Below are 20,235 nucleotides of genomic sequence, written 5' to 3'. Positions count from 1 at the left end.
CAATTTCATGATGCTCATCGCCGTGCATGAGTAATTCCATCGTAGGCTTGCTGGACGGTGATTGGTTGGATGAGATTTACCATGTAATCAAGTTAGTTTTGTTAGGGTTTGATCCCTAGTATCCACTATGTTCTGAGATTGATGTTGCTATGACTTTGCTATGCTTAATGCTTGTCACTAGGGCCCGAGTGCCATGATTTCAGATCTGAACCTATTATGTTTTCATGAATATATGTGTGTTCTTGATCCTATCTTGCAAGTCTATAGTCACCTATTATGTGTTATGATCCGACAACCCCGAAGTGACAATAATCGGGATACTTCTCGGTGATGACCGTAGTTTGAGGAGTTCATGTATTCACTATGTGCTAATGCTTTGTTCCGGTTCTCTATTAAAAGGAGGCCCTAATATCCCTTAGTTGCCGCTAGGACCCCGCTTCCACGGGAGGGTAGGACAAAAGATGCCATGCAAGTTCTTTTCCATAAGCACGTATTACTATTTACGGAATACATGCCTACATTACATTGATGAACTGGAGCTAGTTCTATGTCACCCTATGTTATAGCTATTGCATGAGGAATAGCATCCAGCATAATTATCCATTACTGATCCATTGCCTACGAGCTTTTCACATATTGTTCTTCGCTTATTTACTTTTCCATTGCTACTGTTACAATTACTACAAAAACCCAAAAACTATTATCTTTACTTTTGCCACCGTTACCTTTATTATCATACTACTTTGCTACTAAATACCTTGCTGCAGATACTAAGTTATCCAGGTGTGGTTGAATTGACAACTCAACTGCTAATACTCAAGAATATTCTTTGGCTCCCCTTGTGTCGAATCAATAAATTTGGGTTGAATACTTTACCCTCAAAAGTTGTTGCGATCCCCTACACTTGTGGGTTATCAAGACTAATTTCTGGCGCCGTTGCCGGGGAGCATAGCTCTATTCTTTGAGTCACTTGGGATTTATATCTGTTGATCACTATGAAGAACTTGAAAGACGACCGAACTACTATTTTGCCCTCAACTACGAGGGGAGGTAAGGAACTGCCATCTAGCTCCGCACTAGATTCTCCTTCCGTTATTAGTAAGCTTGCGACACCTAAACCTGCTACTGCTATGAATTCTGATATGTCGCATGTTATTGATGATGCCACTTCTTATATGCATGATGAAACTACTTCTGTGCTTAATACTACTTTGCCATTAGGTGAATTTCTTGATGAACAACTTGCTAGAGTTAGGGGGAATGAAATTACTGAAGAACCTATTATTGATGATAGTGATGATGAAGGTTCTCCCAATGATTATGTATTGCCTGTTGTTCCTAAGGGTTATGTTATGAATGGAGAAGCTGCTAGGGAAATCTTTGCTTGCAATGATAGATATGATCTTAAGAAATTATTAGCTAAATGGAAGCAGCAGTCTCTTAATGCTAGAATGAAACCTGACCCTGCTTTTGCTACTTCACCTATCTGTGTTACTGATAAGGACTATGAATTCTCTGTTGATCCTGAGATTATTACTTTAGTTGAATTTGATCCTTTTTATGGCCTTGAATCTGAAACTGTTGCGGCACATCTTACCAACTTAAATGATATAGCTACCCTGTTTACTCATGATGAGAAGTCTCGCTATTATTATATCCTTAAGATATTTCCATTCTCATTAAAGGGTGATGCTAAGACTTGGTATAATTCTCTTGCTCCTGGTTGTGTGCGTAGTCCCCAGGATATGATTTATTACTTCTCTGCTAAATATTTCCCTGCTCATAAGAAACAAGCTGCCTTGCGGGAAATATATAATTTTGTGCAAATCATAGAAGAGAGTCTCCCACAAGCTTGGGGGAGGCTTCTTCGGTTACTTAATGCTTTGTCTGATCATCCTCTTCAGAAAAATGAAATACTTGATTTCTTTTATAATGGACTAACCGATGCTTCCAAGGACTACTTGGATAGTTGTGCTGGTTGTGTTTTCAGGGAAAGAACAGTCAATGAAGCTGAAATATTATTGAATAATATGTTGACTAATGAAAATAATTGGACTCTTCCTGAGCCAATTCCTGAAGTAATTCTTGAACCAATTGAGCCAACTCCTGAGCCTATTCCTAAACCCACTCCGAAGAACAGAGGTGTTTTATTTCTCAGTCCTGAAGATATGCAAGAGGCAAAGAAATCAATGAAAGAAAAAGGTATTAAAGCTGAAGATATTAAGAATTTACCACCTATTGAAGAAATACATGGTCTTAATATACCGCCTGTTGAAGGACCACATTGTCTTGATAACCCGACACAGGTAGTAAAGGTAAATTCTCTCTATAGATATGATAAAGTTGAAGTCTCCTCTACTAAATTTCATAGTCCATGCTTAGATGAATTTGATGACTTTATGGCTAGACAAGAAAGTTTTAATGCTTATGTTGGTAGAGAGTTAAAGAATAATGCTTTCGAGATAGGACGTGTAAGTGATAATCTCGCTAGAGTTAAAGATGAACTTCACCTCGTTAGCAAATATGCTTCTATGGTTGCTACTCAAGCTGAGCAAGTACTCAAAGCTCAAAATGATTTGCTTGATGAATTGAATAATAAAAATGACTTTGCTGTTAGAGTGGCTACTAGAACTGGTAGAATGACTCAGGAACCTTTGTATCCTGAAGGCCACCCTAAGAGAATCGAGCAAGATTCTCAGAGAAATAATTAGAGGCACCTAGTTCTTCTAAAAAGAAGAAAAAGAAAAATGATAGAACTTTGCATGCTTCTAGTGAACCTACTGTAGACACACCTGAGAATCCCAATGATATTTCTATCTCTGATGCTGAAACACAATCAGGTGATGAACATGAACCTAGTGATAATGTTAATGATAATGTTCATATTGATGCTCAACCTAGCAAAACTAATGATGTAGAGATTGAACCTGGTGTTGATCTTGATAACCCACAATCAAAGAATCAACGTTATGATAAGAGAGATTTTGTTGCTAGGAAGCACGGTAAAGAAAGAGAACCATGGGTTCAGAAACCCATGCCCTTTCCTCCTAAACTATCCAAGTCAAAGGATGATGAGGATTTTGAGCGCTTTGCTGAAATGATTAGACCTATTTTCTTACGTATGCGCTTAACTGATATGCTCAAAGTAAACCCTTATGCTAAGTATATGAAGGATATCATTACAAATAAAAGAAAGATACCGGAAGCTGAAATTTCCACCATGCTTGCTAATTACACTTTTAAGGGTGGAATACCAAAGAAACTTGGAGATCCCGGGGTACCAACTATACCATGCTCCATTAAAAGAAATTATGTTAGAACTGCTTTATGTGATCTTGGAGCCGGTGTTAGTGTTACGCCTCTCTCTTTATATCGTAGACTTGAATTTAATAAGTTGACACCCACTAAAATATCTTTGCAAATGGCTGATAAATCAATTGCTATACCTGTCAGTATTTGTGAGGATGTGTCTATTGTGGTTGCAAATGTCACTATCTTAACGGACTTTGTTATTCGTGATATTCCCGAGGACGATAGTATGTCTATCATCCTTGGTAGACCTTTTCTTAATACTGCAGGGGCTGTTATTGTTTGCAACAAAGGCAATGTCACTTTTCATGTTAATGGTAATGAGCATACGGTACACTTTTCGAGGAAACAATCTCAAGTTCATAGCATCAATTCTATTGAAAAGCTCCAACTATTATTATTGGAGGTTTTGAATTTCCTCTCACTACTTTCAAGAAAAAGTATGATATTCTTATCGTTGGGGATTTTCATATCCCCGTTGAGGTAACTTAGTGTTATTCGAAATTTTTCTGGTTCCGTGTTATTCGGAATGAGTTCGTTAACAAGACTTGATCAACCTTGTTAGTGGATTCATTTTGATGATCACGAGATGGATGAAACTAGAAGGCACAACTGAGGGAGTCCTGGACTAGGGGGTGTCCGGATAGCTGAACTATCATCATTGGACGGACTCCAAGACTATGAAGATACAAGATTGAAGACTTCGTCCCGTGTCCGGATGGGACTTTCCTTGGCAATACGGATATGTAGATCTCCTACCATTGTAACCGACTCTGTGTAACCCTAGCCCTCTCCGGAGTCTATATAAATCAGAGGGTTTTAGTCCATAGGACGAACAACAATCATACCATAGGCTAGCTTCTAGGGTTTAGCATCCTTGATCTCGTGGTAGATCTACTCTTGTACTACCCATATCATCAATATCAATCAAGCAGGAGTAGGGTTTTACCTCCATCGAGAGGGCCCGAACCTGGGTAAAAACATCGTGTCCCTTGTCTCCTGTTACCATCCGCCTAGACGCACAGTTTGGGACCCCCTACCCGAGATCCGCCGGTTTTGACACCGACATTGGTGCTTTCATTGAGAGTTCCTCTGTGTCGTCACCTATAGGCCCGATGGCTCCTTCGATCATCAACAACGACGCATTCCAGGGTGAGATTTTTCTCCCCGGATAGATCTTCGTATTCGGCGGCTTTGCACTGCGGGCCAATTTGCTTGGCCATCTGGAGCAGATTGAAAGCTACGCCCCTGGCCATCAGGTCAGATTTGGAAGTTCGAACTTCACGGTCGACATCCGCGGAGACTTGATCTTCGACGGATTCGAGCCACAGCCGAGCGCGTCGCACTATCACGATGAGCATGATCTAGCTCTGCTGCCGGACGGTACCCTGGAGGCCGCACAAGAGTCCGCTCCGACCCTTAACTCGGAGTTGACTGCGCCAATCAAGGATGGGTGGCTAGACACCGCCTCGGGGGCTGCTTCCTCTACGGCGATGGAGCCGAATAGTGACCCTGTCCCTTGTGAAGCTCGTGACTCCCAGGTGTCGGACTCCTCGCCGGACTCCGAACCTCCCACGCCCCTACCAATCGAATCCGATTGGGCGCCGACCATGGAGTTCACCGCTGCGGACATCTTTCAGCACTCGCCTTTTGGCGACATCCTGAATTCGCTAAAGTATCTCTCGTTATCGGGAGAGCCCTGGCCGGACCACGGTCAGGAAGGTTGTGATGCTTACGACGAAGAAATTCAAAGTCCACCCACCACCCACTTTGTAGCCACTGTCGACGACCTAACCGACATGCTAGACTTCGACTCCGAAGACATCGACGGTATGGACGACGATGCCAGAGATGACCAAGAACCAGTGCCCACAGGGCACTGGAAAGCCCCCCAACTCACGATGTATACATGGTGGATACACCAAAAGGAAGCGACAACGAGGAACAACGGAACGCGGCGAAGGATAATTCCCCCAAAAACAGCCAAAACGGCGACGCAAGCGCCGCCCAAAATCCAGCCTCGATAACAACATCACCCATACAGACCCAGCCGTAGAGCAGGGCGAACCAGTGGACGACGAACATGCCACCAAGCAACCGTCCGAACAGGATGAATTGGACGAGCAACCCATCCCCGGCGAAAACAAAAGTCCAGATGATCTCACGCCGGACACATCACCGGAGCATAAGAACCTCCACAAAAGGCTCGTCGCCACTGCAAGAAGTTTGAAGAAGCAGAAGTGGAAGCTCAAAATAGCGGAAGACGTACTCAGAATGAGATGGAGCAAAGTACTCAAGACCGCAGATAAATATGGCGATAGTCACCAAGCAAAGAGCTACCCGAAGCGCAAGCTGTTGCCCGAATTTGACAAGGAGGCCGTAGAGCCCCCACAGTCAAAGAACAAAGAGGCCGCCTTGTCGGATAGACGACCACATGACAAGCAAAGAGCGGCAAGCGGCTCCGCACACAAGCCGGCACACGATCCAAAAAAGGATCCTCGCAAAAAGGATGGCCCGGTCAGGTCCATCTATGGGCCAAGAAAGAAGGCTCCAGGGAGCAACACAACACGTAGAGTGTTCGAAAATAACGGTACACCTAAATACAGGGGCACCGCACACCCCCTATGTTTCACCGATGAGGTACTGGATCATGAATTTCCAGCGGGATTCAAGCCCGTAAACATAGAGGCATACGACGGAACAACAGACCCCGGAGTTTGGATTGAGGATTATATCCTACACATACATATGGCTAGAGGAGATGATCTCCATGCCATAAAATACCTACCCCTCAAGCTCAAAGGGCCAGCTCGGCATTGGCTCAAAAGCCCCCCAGAAAATACCATGGAAGTTGGGAAGAGCTCGAGGATGCGTTTTGAGCAAATTTTCAGGGGACTTATGTCCGCCCTCCGGATGCAGACAATTTAAGTCACATAACTCAACAGCCCGGAGAGTCAGCCCGCAAATTCTGGAACAGGTTCCTCACCAAAAAGAACCAAATAGTCGACTGTCCGGACGCCGAAGCCTTAGCAGCCTTCAAACATAACGTCCGAGACGAATGGCTCGCCAGACACCTCGGCCAGGAAAAGCCAAGGACAATGGCCGCACTAACAAGCCTCATGACCCGCTTCTGCGCGGGAGAAGATAGCTGGCTGGCAAGATGCAGCACCAATGACCCGAGTACATCCGAGGTCAGGGATGGAAATGGGAAGCCACAACGCAGAAAAGACCAGCGCTGGACTAAGGAAAATGGCCCAAAGAACACGGTGGTGAACACCGGGTTCAAAAGCTCTCGGCCGAACAACAAAACACTGCCTCTTAAGGACAACAGTGACGAGCTATCCAACCTAAACAAAATCTTGGACAGGATATGTCAAATCCACAGTACCCCCGGGAAGCCTGCAAACCATACCCACAGAGATTGTTGGGTCTTCAAGCAGTCCGGCCGACTTAACGCCGAACACAAGGGGCTCGACACACCAAGCGAGGACGATGACGAACCCCACAAGCAGAGCGCCGGAAAACAAAAGAACTTCCCACAAGAAGTCAAAACAGTGAATTCACTTCAAGTGATAACAAGGAAAAATAGGGCGGCACCTACTAAAGTACGCGCCGCACGGTCCACCCCAGCGGAGTCCCGAAACTGGATGTCAAAACCAATTACTTTCGACCATCAGGATTACTCCAGAAGTATTCGAAACGCAGGATGGACTGCTTTGATACTGGATCCTATAATCGGCAGACTACAACTTACACAAGTCCTAATGGATGGCAGCAGCGATATAAACCTGCTATACCAGGACACAATCCGCAGAATGGGGATAGACCCTACCAAAATTCGCCATAGCAACACTTCCTTTAAAGGAGTAACGCCAGGCCCTCACGCCAATTGTACGGGCTACTTACTACTAGAAGTCGTGTTCGGTTCATCCGACAACTTCCGTCACGAAAAGCTAATCTTCCATATCGCCCCATTCAACAGTAGACATCAAGCACTATTGGGACGCGAAGCTTTCGCCCGCTTTAACGCAATACCGCATTACGCGTCTCTCACACTTAAAATGCCCGGTGCACGCGGTATCATCTCATTGAAGGGAAACTTCAAGTGTTCCTCGACCGCGGAAGAACGTGAGACTGCCTTGACACCACACACTAATCCGGCCTTGCTGATCAAAGCCCCTAAAACAGGTCATTCAGACCCCGGACACGGTTAGGCGAGTTCGGTATAAATAAACAAGGGGCCCCCTAGCCGCGTACCCCTTTACAAGGGGCTGCACAAACGAAGAATGAGAGCCAATAAAGCTCAATTTTATTCATTTCTTAAATCATACTCTGTTTTAAATACATTTTTCGCACGATCTTTTTTTAAACTAAGTTCTTCTCTTTTACAGATGAACAATGTGCTACACCCGTCCAGGATACAGCACAACGGAGACACAGGCTCAGACGTGCAGCAGGGACCCATTGCAAGGATTCTTTTCAGATTAAGACCCTGCGTAAACCTTTTTTACTGTCTCTTGTTGATACACATCCCCCGGTTTCTTACCATAACCGAGGAGGAGGCTGGCGTTTTGGCATCGTCCGCGTCAGAAGATTTCGCGCGTACCTGGACACTAGGGGCTTAGGGCATCGTTCTGCCCGTTTTCATAAAGACCGAATACCTTAGGGAGTGTTCGGCGTCTCGAGTTAGGCCTTATATGCATCAACTCCGAATCATGTCTTTGGTCAAATATTGGGTTTGCCCGGCTCCTATGTTCTGCTGCCTTATGTTCCGTTTTATCGGCTAATGCGGCACCAGGAGAACTACTGCGATTGTGCCCCGGTTCGGCCTGGCGAGCACCTCAGTAGAGAAAGCCAAAAACTGACTGTCATGATATAGCGAGAGACTGGTCAACCACTCGATCGACTACCAGAATGTCTAGAATTCCTCCGCTTTGACGAAGGACCGTTTCCCGGTCAGGCACACACGCGCCCCGAATTCGGAGAGCGCGGTGCCCCTAGGGGCTATATCGTAGCCCCACCTTCGAACTCCTATGGCTAGGTGAAAGTGATAAAGCATTATAGTGCGGTTGCCTAGTTTGCTACGCTACCACCTCCTTCACAGGACCAAGACGTCGGATTAAGTGTGAAAATGCGCTTTTTTGCAAACACCCCCGCACCATGTGCGTGGGGGCTGAAGCCGAAGACTGCCATCTTTCAGGTTATATATACATATACATTAATGGCCGCACAGGAGATATTTCAATACTTGAACGCACAAGTATAAAAAGCCCTTATATTATAAATATGGTTTTACAAATCATACATGTCATTTGAACATAACATTTTTCGAGCACTGCGACTCTATTAAACGAGCGCCCTACAGGACTTCCTCAAAATAGTGCTCACCGGGTAATCGGCTTCTGTCCCAATCCCGGGATGCAACATCGGTGGCGTCCATCTCTGCCCAGCATGTTTTGACACGGGCGAGAGCCATCCGTGCACCCTCTATGCATGCCGACCGCTTCATCGCCTTGATATGCGGCACCGCATCAAGGAATTGCTGCACTAAGCCAAAATAACTCTTCGGCTTGGGCCTTTCCGGCCACAGATGAGCCACGACATCCTTCATGGCAAGTCCGGACAACCTATTCAGCTCAGCCCACTCAGCCAACCGACGGGTTAACGGAAGTGGACGCTCCGGACTATGGAATTGAGACCAAAAAAGCTGTTCCATTTCGTGATCCTTTTGGCTTCGAAAGTGCACGACTGCATCCGCCGCACTCGCCGCCAAATTCAGATAAGCATCCTCCACACCCCACAACTGGCCCAACTGAGCATACTTCGGATCCGTGAACTTCCTACGCAGCAGAAAGGGCTTTCCAGCCGCAATGTCTCCGGCCTGACGTAGCTCCTCCTTTATAGCCCTCATTGCAGAGCGGGCATCCTTGGCTTCGGCAGTGGCCTTGTTCAGGTCCTCTTGCCCCGCTCGGCGTTCTCTTTCAAGAACCTCATAGCGGTCGGTAGCATCCTTCAGCTTCACGGCCATTCCGGCCATCTCCTCCCTGCTTCGACAGTGAGCAGCCTTTTCGGCTTTTAGCTCTTTGGCTGCCTTCGAGGCAGCCGCATCACTCTTTCTGGCTTGCTTCTTGGCTCGAGCAAGCTCCGCCCGAAGGTCCTCCATAGCAGCGGCGCCATCTGCATCAAGCATACATGTTGTAAGGCGTGGGCATCAGCTCCCTTACCAGGTGACCGCGGAGAAACCACCTACCTTGTGACTCGTCAAGTCGCTTATTGACCAGCGCGATGTCCGCATCCGCAACATCCAGTTGCCGCTTCAGTTCGGCAACTCTATCAGTCCGGCTGGCCACCGAACGCTCCGCCCCCTGAATAGGAACAGCGACATCTTAACACTGAGATTATGATCCTCGGCATGCCGTCACTTCTGACAACGTACCGAGTCTCAGGGGCTACTATCTATACAGGGCGCACTCTATGTGCAAAACTGTCAAAAGGTATGTCATTTTTACGTACCTCAAACCCCGTCAGTAAACTTCTGACAGCCTCATGCAACCCGCTCTCAGCAGATGAAATCCTTTCAATCACCGTACTCATTAATGTACGGTGATCTTCTGAGATAGACGCCCTCTCGAGCAGATCCTTCAGCTCCTCCGGCCGTACACCAGTTGGTGCCGAACTCTCCGGCCCCGCCGGACTCGGGGAGACCCTCCGCGACGACACCTCAGGGTCGTCCACCCCACTTGACGGTGCAGCAGATGGAGGCGTCTCCCTCTCCATCATCTCCGGACGAAGATCCCCCGAAGATGAGCTCTGCTGAGAAGGGCTGAGATCCGAACTACAAGGTAAGAACTTCGGTCATCCTCAGAAATAAAAATAGGGATGTCCCTTATTACGAAACTCCCTTTTTTCTACTTACGGCTCGCTGGAGGGCTGATTCCCTTGGGGAGATAGTGCGGCCGGGGCTTCTCCTGGCGCAGGACCCTCCGATGAAGATTTCTTCCCCCGCTTTGAGGCCTTGGCCTCCGGATCTTCGGAAGCGGTCCTCTTCTCCCCCTGGAGGGAGGGAATCTCGATTCCCCCTTTCTTGAGCGCCTCCTTAGCAGAGGTGTTAGTTTTCCTATTTTCCCCTTCACCCTCTTCTGAAGGTGCAACCTCTAGCATCTTGACTAACACGGGATCCGGCGTGGTCTCAGGGAGGGGGGGCCAGACACCGTATCAGTTTTGCTTTCGCTATCCACTCCTGTTCAAGGGATAGCTGGTTAAAAGGCAAATCTATGATAAATAAACGGATGGTATGTCCGGACACAGGACTACTTATTTGAGTATCCGGGCGATTGCAGCTTAGGCCGGCGTCCTTGGTCAAGTCCGGACACATCTCTTGTGATCCGAAGAACAGTTTATACATCTCCACGGGTGTCGTACCCATGAAGTGTTGAAGAGCTCGCGGTCCCTCTGGATTGAATTCCCACAGGCGGAGGGGGCGGCGTTTGCAGGGAAGAAGGCACTGAATCAACATAACCTGCGCCACTACGACCAGATTGATCTCCCTCTCTCGGAGGTCTCGAATCCGGCCCTGCAATATTGGTACGTCCTTGGATGGCCCCCAGTCAAGCCCTTTGTTGACCCATGACGCCAGCCGTTGTGGAGGGCCCGAGCGAAAGGCGGGTGGCGGCACCTGCCTGCTGCCCCTGGGAGCGGTGATATAGAACCACTCCTGTTGGCACAAGCCGAGCTCCTCTTGAAAAGAGCCCTCGGGCCATGGAGCATTGGCCCTCTTGCTTATGACTGCCCCTCCGCACTCTGCCTGTCGCCCCTCGATCATCTTCGGCTCCATGTTGAAGGTCTTGAGCCACAAGCCGAAGTGAGCGGTAGTGTGGAGGAAGACTTCACAGACGACAATGAACGATGAGATGTGGAGGATGGACTCTGGAGCCAAGTCATGGAATTCCAGCCCGTAATAAAACATGAGCTCCCTCATGTAGGGGTCCATCGGGAAGCCTAAACCCCGACGGAAGTGAGACACGAACACGATGCTCTCACCAGGCTTGGGAGTGGGAACGACTTGCCCTTGGGCGGGCAACCTATGCGAAATCTCGTAGGTTAGGTACCTGGCGTCTCTCAGCTTTAACACGTCTTCTTCCGTGACGGAAGAGGGCAACCACCGGCCCTGAAGGTCGGAGCCGGACATTGTCGAAGGTCCGAAGCGCCCGAATCTGGAGCCTTGGGTGTTGGAACACGGGGCGAGGGGCGGATTCGATTGAGGATCGAAGGAAAGGGACAGGCATTGGTCTCATTATAAAGGGGGAGAATACCAAGAGCCGTCCCCGTGACCGTTTGGAACTCGCCTTCGATGGAGAGGGCGTGGCAACGGGCGCGGTTGGGTTACCCACGTCTGTATTGATGAGAATCCCGGAATAAGGGGACACGATCTCTGCTTCGACAAGACGTGCCAAGGAAACCGCTTCGCTAAACGCGCTGAGGTGGAATAATAAAAACGATTCGAATAAAGGCTTGGCCGTGGCGTGACGTCACGCCACGAAATACGTCAGCAGATTGAACTTGTGTAAATATTATTCTCTCTACGGAGGTATGTGGAATTTATTTTGCAGAGCCGGACACTATCCTGGTGTTCACAATCTTCTATGAACTATCCGGAGGAGGAACCCGCCTTGCAATGCCGAAGACAATATGTGCGCCGGACTCGTCGTCATTGAAGCCTGGTTCAGGGGCTACTGAGGGAGTCCTGGACTAGGGGGTGTCCGGATAGCCGAACTATCATCATTGTCCGGACTCCAAGACTATGAAGATACAAGATTGAAGACTTCGTCCCGTGTCCGGATGGGACTTTCCTTGGCGTGGAAGGCAAGCTTGGCAATACGGATATGTAGATCTCCTACCATTGTAACCGACTCTGTGTAACCCTAGCCCTCTCCGGTGTCTATATAAACTGGAGGGTTTTAGTCCATAGGACGAACAACAATCATACCATAGGCTAGCTTCTAGGGTTTAGCCTCCTTGATCTCGTGGTAGATCTACTCTTGTACTACCCATATCGTCAATATCAATCAAGCAGGAGTAGGGTTTTACCTCCATCGAGAGGGCCCGAACCTGGGTAAAAACATCGTGTCCCTTGTCTCCTGTTACCATCCGCCTAGACGCACAGTTCGGGACCCCCTACCCGAGATCCGCCGGTTTTGACACCGACAACAACCTTCTATACCCTCTTTTTACTTTCTGTTATTTAGAATAAATAAAGCAAAAATAATATTATCTGTCTGTTTTCTGAATTATCCGTGCATTAAAAAATAGTCCGAAAATAAAAGTGCTCCAAATGCCTTGCAAATTTAGTATGATTTTTTTCGGAATATTTGAGGATTTTAGGCACTGAAATCACTGCAGGAGGGGCAAGCACCAGGCCACGAGAGTGGAGGGCGCCCCCCCTGTAGGGCGCCCCCTGTCTCGTGGGCCCCTGTTGGCCCCCTCCACTTATGCCAACACCCACACACTTCATCTTCTACCCCAAAAAATCCCCATCCAGCTCAAGCACGAGTTCTAGCTTGTTTTGCTGCGATTTTCGATCTCCTTGCTCAAAGCTCCATTCACAAAACTGCTTTGGGAGATTGTTGCTTGGTATGTGACTCCTCCATTGGTCCAATTAGTTTTTGTTCTAGTGCTTTATTCATTGCAAATTTTTGCTGCCTAGGTGACCATGTTCTTGAGCTTGCATGTTAAATTTTTGAGGTCCCAAGCAATTCTAATGCATGATATAGGCTCTAGGCACTTGTAGGAGTAGTTGCTATCAATCTTGTTTGGTTTATTCACTTTTTTTTTGAAGTTACTAAAATTTCAGAAATTTTCAAAAAATGTTGAGGAAACTTTTGAGGGGCTCTTCTAGCCAAAGCTCTCAAGAAAAACAAGCCAAAGAGAAGGAAAAGGCCAAGTATAATCTTCCTCGCTTAGCGGAAGTACGGTCATGTGAATGGCCATGTGAGGATTTCTTGAAAGAAGCTGGAATTCATGAAGATTTTTATGCTTTGATCGAGACGGCAGGCCTCACCGATTTCATCAACGATCGGATCGATCAGTATCTCTTACTCACCAATACTTTCGTGCAAATTTTTTATTATTATCCTAAGAAGTCACCACCTGTAGTATCATTTCATTTATATGATGAATTCAAAGAAATGTCTTTATGTCATTTTTGTGCGTTATGTAGGATACCTTATGAGGGAGAATTAGATGAACCCCATCGTGAAGATGTGGGTGGCTTTGTTAATACTATTGTTGTAGAGGAGCCAAAGAAGGGCTTTGAGGCAAAAGTCTCTAGCATACACTTTCCTGTTTTATGCTACTTTGCCATATTTGCTAGTAGATGCTTGATTGGTCGTGGAAATAGTGGAAACTTGAGCGTTCCTGATATCATCATTCTTCAACATGCCTTGCTTGGAGACAATACTTTTAGTATGGGTGCCGTTGTTGCTAAGCGGCTAGCCCTGAACCGTACAAAAGGTCCCATATTTGGAGGTATCTATGCTACATGTCTTGCTAAATATTTTCATATACCCATTAGGCACCATGAGAAGGAGGAGATAAAATTGCCTCCACACATTTTAGATTACAAGAGCATGGTAGCACACAAGTTTATTGTTGACAACGAAGAGAAGATGCTTTTGTATAAACTTATATTTAATAAGAAACACTTTGAGATTATTATTTTCCCTGCGCCTCTGTTGTTTGATTTGCTTGCAGAAAATTTTCTTGTTACGCCGGAAGCGGTGAACAACCATCGAGCCCAAGCTTTTACTCTAGAACCTAAACCTGAACCGGAACCTGAACTGGATCCTTATCATGCATCATCTGTCCAGTGGGATCCGGAGATGACCAGCCAGTGGTATCCTGATTACACCTCCCACTACACCGGGGAGAGTAGCAGCGGTCCTTGGTACTAGACCAACTTAGGCCAAAAGCCTAAGCTTGGGGGAGTACGTATTTCTCATCGACTTTACATTCATGTTCACACACTAGTCGTCGGTGCTCATACTCTTTCATTGTATTATCCATGCTAGTTTAAATTTCTTTTTCTAGTTTTCTTCTTGTGTGTTTGATAAACCTTAAGAAAAAAACCAAAAAAATTAGTTAGTTTAATTTCCATGCTTGTAGTAGAAATTAAAATGAAAACCCAAAAAGATTTCTAGTTCTTCTTCTTACTTGTTGGGAGCTTTCCCGTGTAAATAGTTTTATTTTCTTTTCTTTCCTTTGGGGGTTGAGAAGACCATATTGAAAATGCTTAGTGGCTCTCATATGCATGATTGTTTATTTAACTTAGAGCCCATATCACTTGTCTTCTCTCTTGAGTTGAATGCTTGCATATTCCAGCTTAGTCCAACGCGCGTGCACTTTTTTTATTATACACATCGTTCGGTCGTGCAAGTGAAAGGCAATAATGACGATATATGATAAACTTATTGAGACGAGAAAAGCTGGTATGAACTCGACCTCTCTTGTTTTTGTAAATATGATGAGTTCATCGTTTCTGAGTCAGCTTATTATGAAGTAAACATATTTGCAATGACATTTAGAGATTATAGTTGCTTGTGCCATGCTTGATTAGCTATGAGTTATAATGGTTTACCTTGCGTGCCAACATGCTATTAGAATGATTATGATGTGGTATGATGGGATGGTATCCTCCTTTGAATGAATCGAGTGACTCGACTTGGCACATGTTCACGCATGTAGTTGAATCAAATCAACATAGCCTTCACGATATTTATGTTCATGGTGGATTATATCCTACTCATGCTTGTATTCGGTGTGAATTAATTTTAATGCATGTTTATGACTGTTGTCGCTCTCTCAGTTGGTCGCCTCCCAGTCTTTTGCTAGCCTTCACCTGTACTAAGCGGGAATACTACTTGTGCATCCAAACTCCTTAAACCCCAAAGTTGTTCCATATAAGTCCACTGTACCTTCCTATATGCGGTATTTACCTGCCGTTCCAAGTAAATTTGTATGTGCCAAACTCCAAACCTTCAAATGAAATTCTGTTTTGTATGCTCGAGCAGCTCATGTTACAACTAGGGCTGCCTATATCTTCCATGCTAGGTGGGTTATTCTCAAGAGGAGTGGACTCCGCTCCTCATTCATGAGAAAGGGCCGGTAACCGGGATGCCCAGTTCCATGATCCAAAAAGATCAAAGCAAATCAAAATAATTAAACAAAACTCCCCCAGGGTTGTTGTTAGTTGGAGGCACTCATTATTTGGAGCAAGCCATGGATTGATGCTTATTGGTGGTTGGGGGAGTATAAACCTTTACTATTCTGTTTGGGAACTGCCTATAATGCATGTAGTATGGAAGATATAGCCATCTCATAGTTGTTGCATTGACAGCGAAAGTATGCTGCTCAAAATGTTATTCAATCTCTATTTTAAAATCAAGCTCTGGCACCTCTACAAATCCCTGCTTCCCTCTGCGAAGGGCCTATCTATTTACTTTTATGTTGATTCATCACCCTTCTTATTAAAAAGCACCCGCTGGAGAGCACACTGTCATTTGCATTCATTACTATTGGTTTATATTGGGTATGACTTGACTGGATCTCTTTTACTATGAATTACAATGTTTAGTCAGTCCTTGATCTTTAAAGGTGCTCTGCATTTATGTTTTGCGGTCTCAGAAAGGGCTAGCGAGATACCATTTTGATATATCATGTTATGATTGTTTTGAGAAAGTGTTGTCATCAGAGTTTTATTATTATGGCTCGCTAGCTGATTATGTTATTGATATGAGTAATTGAGAGACCTACGTGTTATTGTGAGTATGGTTAGTTCATAATATTTGCTGAAACTTGAATGCTGGATTTTCATGTTTACAACAACAAGAGCAAACAGAGTTTGTAAAAGTTTTTCTTTATCACTTTCAGTTTATCAACTGAATTGCTTGAGGACAAGCAAAGGTTTAAGCTTGGGGGAGTTGATACGTCTCCAACGTATCTACTTTTCCAAACATTTTTGCCCTTGTTTTGGACTCTAACTTGCATGATTTTAATGAAACTAACCCGGACTGACGCTGTTTTCAGCAGAACAGCCATGATGTTGTTTTATGTGTAGAAAAGAAAAGTTCTCGAAATGTCTTGAAAATCCACGGAGGCACTTTTTGGAATTAATAAGAATTTCTGGGCGAAAGAAATACACCAGGGGGCCCACACCCTGTCCACGAGACAGGGGGGCGCCCCCCCTATCTCGTGGGCCCCCTGGACCTCCACCGACCTCAACTCCAACTCCATATATCCACGTTCGGGGAGAAAAAAATCAGAGAGAAAGTTTCTTCGCATTTTACGACACGGAGCCGCCGCCAAGCCCTAATCTCTCTCAGGAGGGCTGATCTGGAGTCCGTTCGGGGCTCCGAAGAGGGGGATTCGTCGTTATCGTCATCATCAACCATCCTCCATCACCAATTTCATGATGCTCACCGCCGTGTGTGAGTAATTCCATCGTAGGCTTGCTGAACGGTGATGGGTTGGATGAGATTTACCATGTAATCAAGTTAGTTTTGTTAGGGTTTGATCCCTAGTATCCACTATGTTCTGAGATTGATGTTGCTATGACTTTGCTATGCTTAATGCTTGTCACTAGGGCCCGAGTGCCATGATTTCAGATCTGAACCTATTATGTTTTCATGAATATATGTGTGTTCTTGATCCTATCTTGCTAGTCTATAGTCACCTATTATGTGTTATGATCCGACAACCCCGAAGTGACAATAAGCGGGATACTTCTCGGTGATGACCATAGTTTGAGGAGTTCATGTATTCACTATGTGCTAATGCTTTGTTCCGGTTCTCTATTAAAAGGAGGCCTCAATATCCCTTAGTTTCCCTAGGACCCCGCTTCCACGGGAGGGTAGGACAAAAGATGTCATGCAAGTTCTTTTCCATAAGCACGTATGACTATTTACGGAATACATGCCTACATTACATTGATGAACTGGAGCTAGTTCTATGTCACCCTATGTGATAGCTATTGCATGAGGAATTGCATCTGGCATAATTATCCATCACTGATCCATTGCCTACGAGCTTTTCACAAATTGTTCTTTGCTTATTTACTTATCTGTTGCTACTGTTACAATTACTACAAAAACCCAAAAACTATTATCTTTACTTTTGCCACCGTTACCTTTATTATCATACTACTTTGCTACTAAATACCTTGCTGCAGATACTAAGTTATCCAGGTGTGGTTGAATTGACAACTCAACTGCTAATACTCAAGAATATTCTTTGGCTCCCCTTGTGTCGAATCAATAAATTTGGGTTGAATACTTTACCCTGGAAAGCTGTTGCGATCCCCTACACTTGTGGGTTATCAGTTGTCAACATGGTCAACGAACATGAGGAATCAGGAGATGACTTTACTTGGAGAGGATGACAGTGGGGACCCACCAGGGCCATAGCCGCACGTACGCAAGTGCCTCCTTATTATATACAACTATAATTTTTTTTGCTTCCTCCTAGTTTCCTGACATCATGGTCCCACACCATCATCAACCTATATAGTCAATAAATGAGAAAATTGCACAAGGAGCGGCCAACTGCTGGGACCCAGCAACTCGAGCAGTATTTGTGTTTTTAAGGTGTGAGCAGAGTTTTTCTTGAGCGATGTTTTTGTTGTTGTTCAAAGGAGCAGGGTATCAACTTGGCAGGTTGTGGCCCGTCTAGCCCAGGCTATTATTTTATGTCGAGCAAATATCCAGCCCAAATATTATTTTTTCAAGGTTAAAATGGCTAGCCCAGCTATACTTTTTTTAGGAATACCCAGCCCAGGTCAACTTGTTATTCTCCGCCCCGCTCGGCTGCAAATCTTTCCTATGAGGGATGCATTAGGCTTAACAAGAAAATGTGCTTTAAGATATATAAATGGGATGTAATTATAAAAACTAGGCTGTAACTATAAAAAAGCACCAAACAGGTAATTAGTTAAAAATAATATTATTTTTTGATTTTGAAAATTTTAATTTCATTACTTGTTGCGCGCGCAATATTTCTTTGGATTTTTTTACCTAATACAAATCTATTTTGAAATAATATTTAACCCGACTCTAAGTTTAGGGATAAAAATATTTCGGACCCCATCAAAATGTGGGAAATTTTGTTGAATTCTATTTTGAGCGGTTGGTTGAAATTATTAATAATTGTTCTGGCTAGAAAATGGGTTGTAATTTTAACAAACTCTAAATGGGTTGTAGTAAATTCTATTAGAATTCAAAAATGGGATGTACATTATTACAAGCCGCAAATAGGCTATATGTTCTCTGCCACGCACTTGTGGGCCTACTAAGTTGACGCGTACGCAAGGCTTTGTCAACTTATAGTCAACACACGATTCTAGCAGCAGTGGCCGTTGGATGTCCATTCAACGGATGTCGTGCTTCTCCAATCTCGGATATTCTTGTTTCAGTCGCCCAAACCACCACCGGCAGTACCGCCTGCTACCGCCTCCCGTGGCCGGCTGTGCTGCCGCCCAGGACTCACTGGCCCACCCTACACCCATCACAGTCGAGGCCATTCCTCTACTCACCAACACCTCATGTTATTCTCCGGTGATGGCAGCCTCGCACCGCAGCCGAACTAGTGAACCCTCGTACTCCCCTCTAGGTGGGCATCCACTTTTGTTTCTTCGCCGGCTCTGGGTCATTCCCTTCCTAGGACCTGCCATCGTTCTCCGCGTTGGTACTCTCACCGCGTCGTGGTCAACTTTGTCAACAAATGACAGCCATCGAAAGAGGCATGCACGTGGAGTGGCTGACAATAGGGACCCACATGAACCATGGTCGCAGTAAGCGCCCCCTTATTATGCGAAAAAATGATTTGTCCCCCAGACAGGTTTGACCCACGAGCTACATCTTCTCACGCAAGGAAGTGCTTCCTTTATTATGCGGAAAATAAAAAGTTTCCTCTCCCTGATAGCTAGGACCCACCAGCTTTATTATGATCCATTTCGTAAAAATATAGATTGTTACAAAGATGCTAAATTGTTTTCTTTTTATTCTAAATTGAAAAATAATAAATTAAAAACCCAGAAAACATCTTCGCACGCAAGGAAGTGCCACCTTATTACGCGCGAAAAAATGATTTCCCCTGCTAGCTGGGACCCACCAGATTTGGAGGCTAACTTGTGGGCCTACTAAGTTGACACGTACACACGGCTTTGTCAACTTAGTCAACAAATAGTTCTAGCTGCAGTGACCACTAGATGTGAATCCAACGGCCGAGCTGCGTCTTCAACCTCTAGTCTTCTTGATCTAGCTACCCAAACACTTGCCTCATGAGGCCCCCCTCGGCAGGCGTCCCGAGCGGACTAGGTGGCTCCACCAAGAGCCTCGTGAGGCGGTCTCCCAAGGGTGCCTCCCGAGGCACCCTCTCGGAGGCATACAAGTCAAGGGTTGTTCAGCCCGGTCGCGCGGCCCCGTGCCTTCACGTGGGTGACGCGCGCAGCGAAGAACGGTGCCAGAGGCCGTGCCAACAGGCGCGGATGAGGAGGGTTTCCTTTTCTGTGCTAAGGGAGCAAGGTCAGCATGTCGGTTCCAAAGCAACCCCCAAAAGGTTGCCCCATCGGTGCAAGAAGACCAAGATGATCGGAGTGCAGGGAGGAGGTCATCCCCGAGCCCACCGATGCAGCATGTGTTGGATTTAGGGATCCAGCAACCCTTGAGAGGTTTGAACTCTGGGGTGCGTGCGGAGATCTCAACCTGCCCAGCGTGCCTACTCGCGATCCTCCTAGCATAGCGCGTCGAGCTCAAAGAGACACAAAGACACAGAGATTTATACTGGTTCGGGCCACCGTTGTGGTGTAATACCTTAATCCAGTGTGGTATGGTGGATTGCCTCGAGGGGCTATGGATGAACTAGTACAGTGGATGAACA

Source organism: Triticum dicoccoides, chromosome 3B, assembly GCF_002162155.2.
Source record: "Triticum dicoccoides isolate Atlit2015 ecotype Zavitan chromosome 3B, WEW_v2.0, whole genome shotgun sequence".
Taxonomy (NCBI): Eukaryota; Viridiplantae; Streptophyta; class Magnoliopsida; order Poales; family Poaceae; genus Triticum; species Triticum dicoccoides.
The sequence above is the reverse complement of the archived record's forward strand: the minus strand, read 5'-3'. Positions refer to the sequence as shown.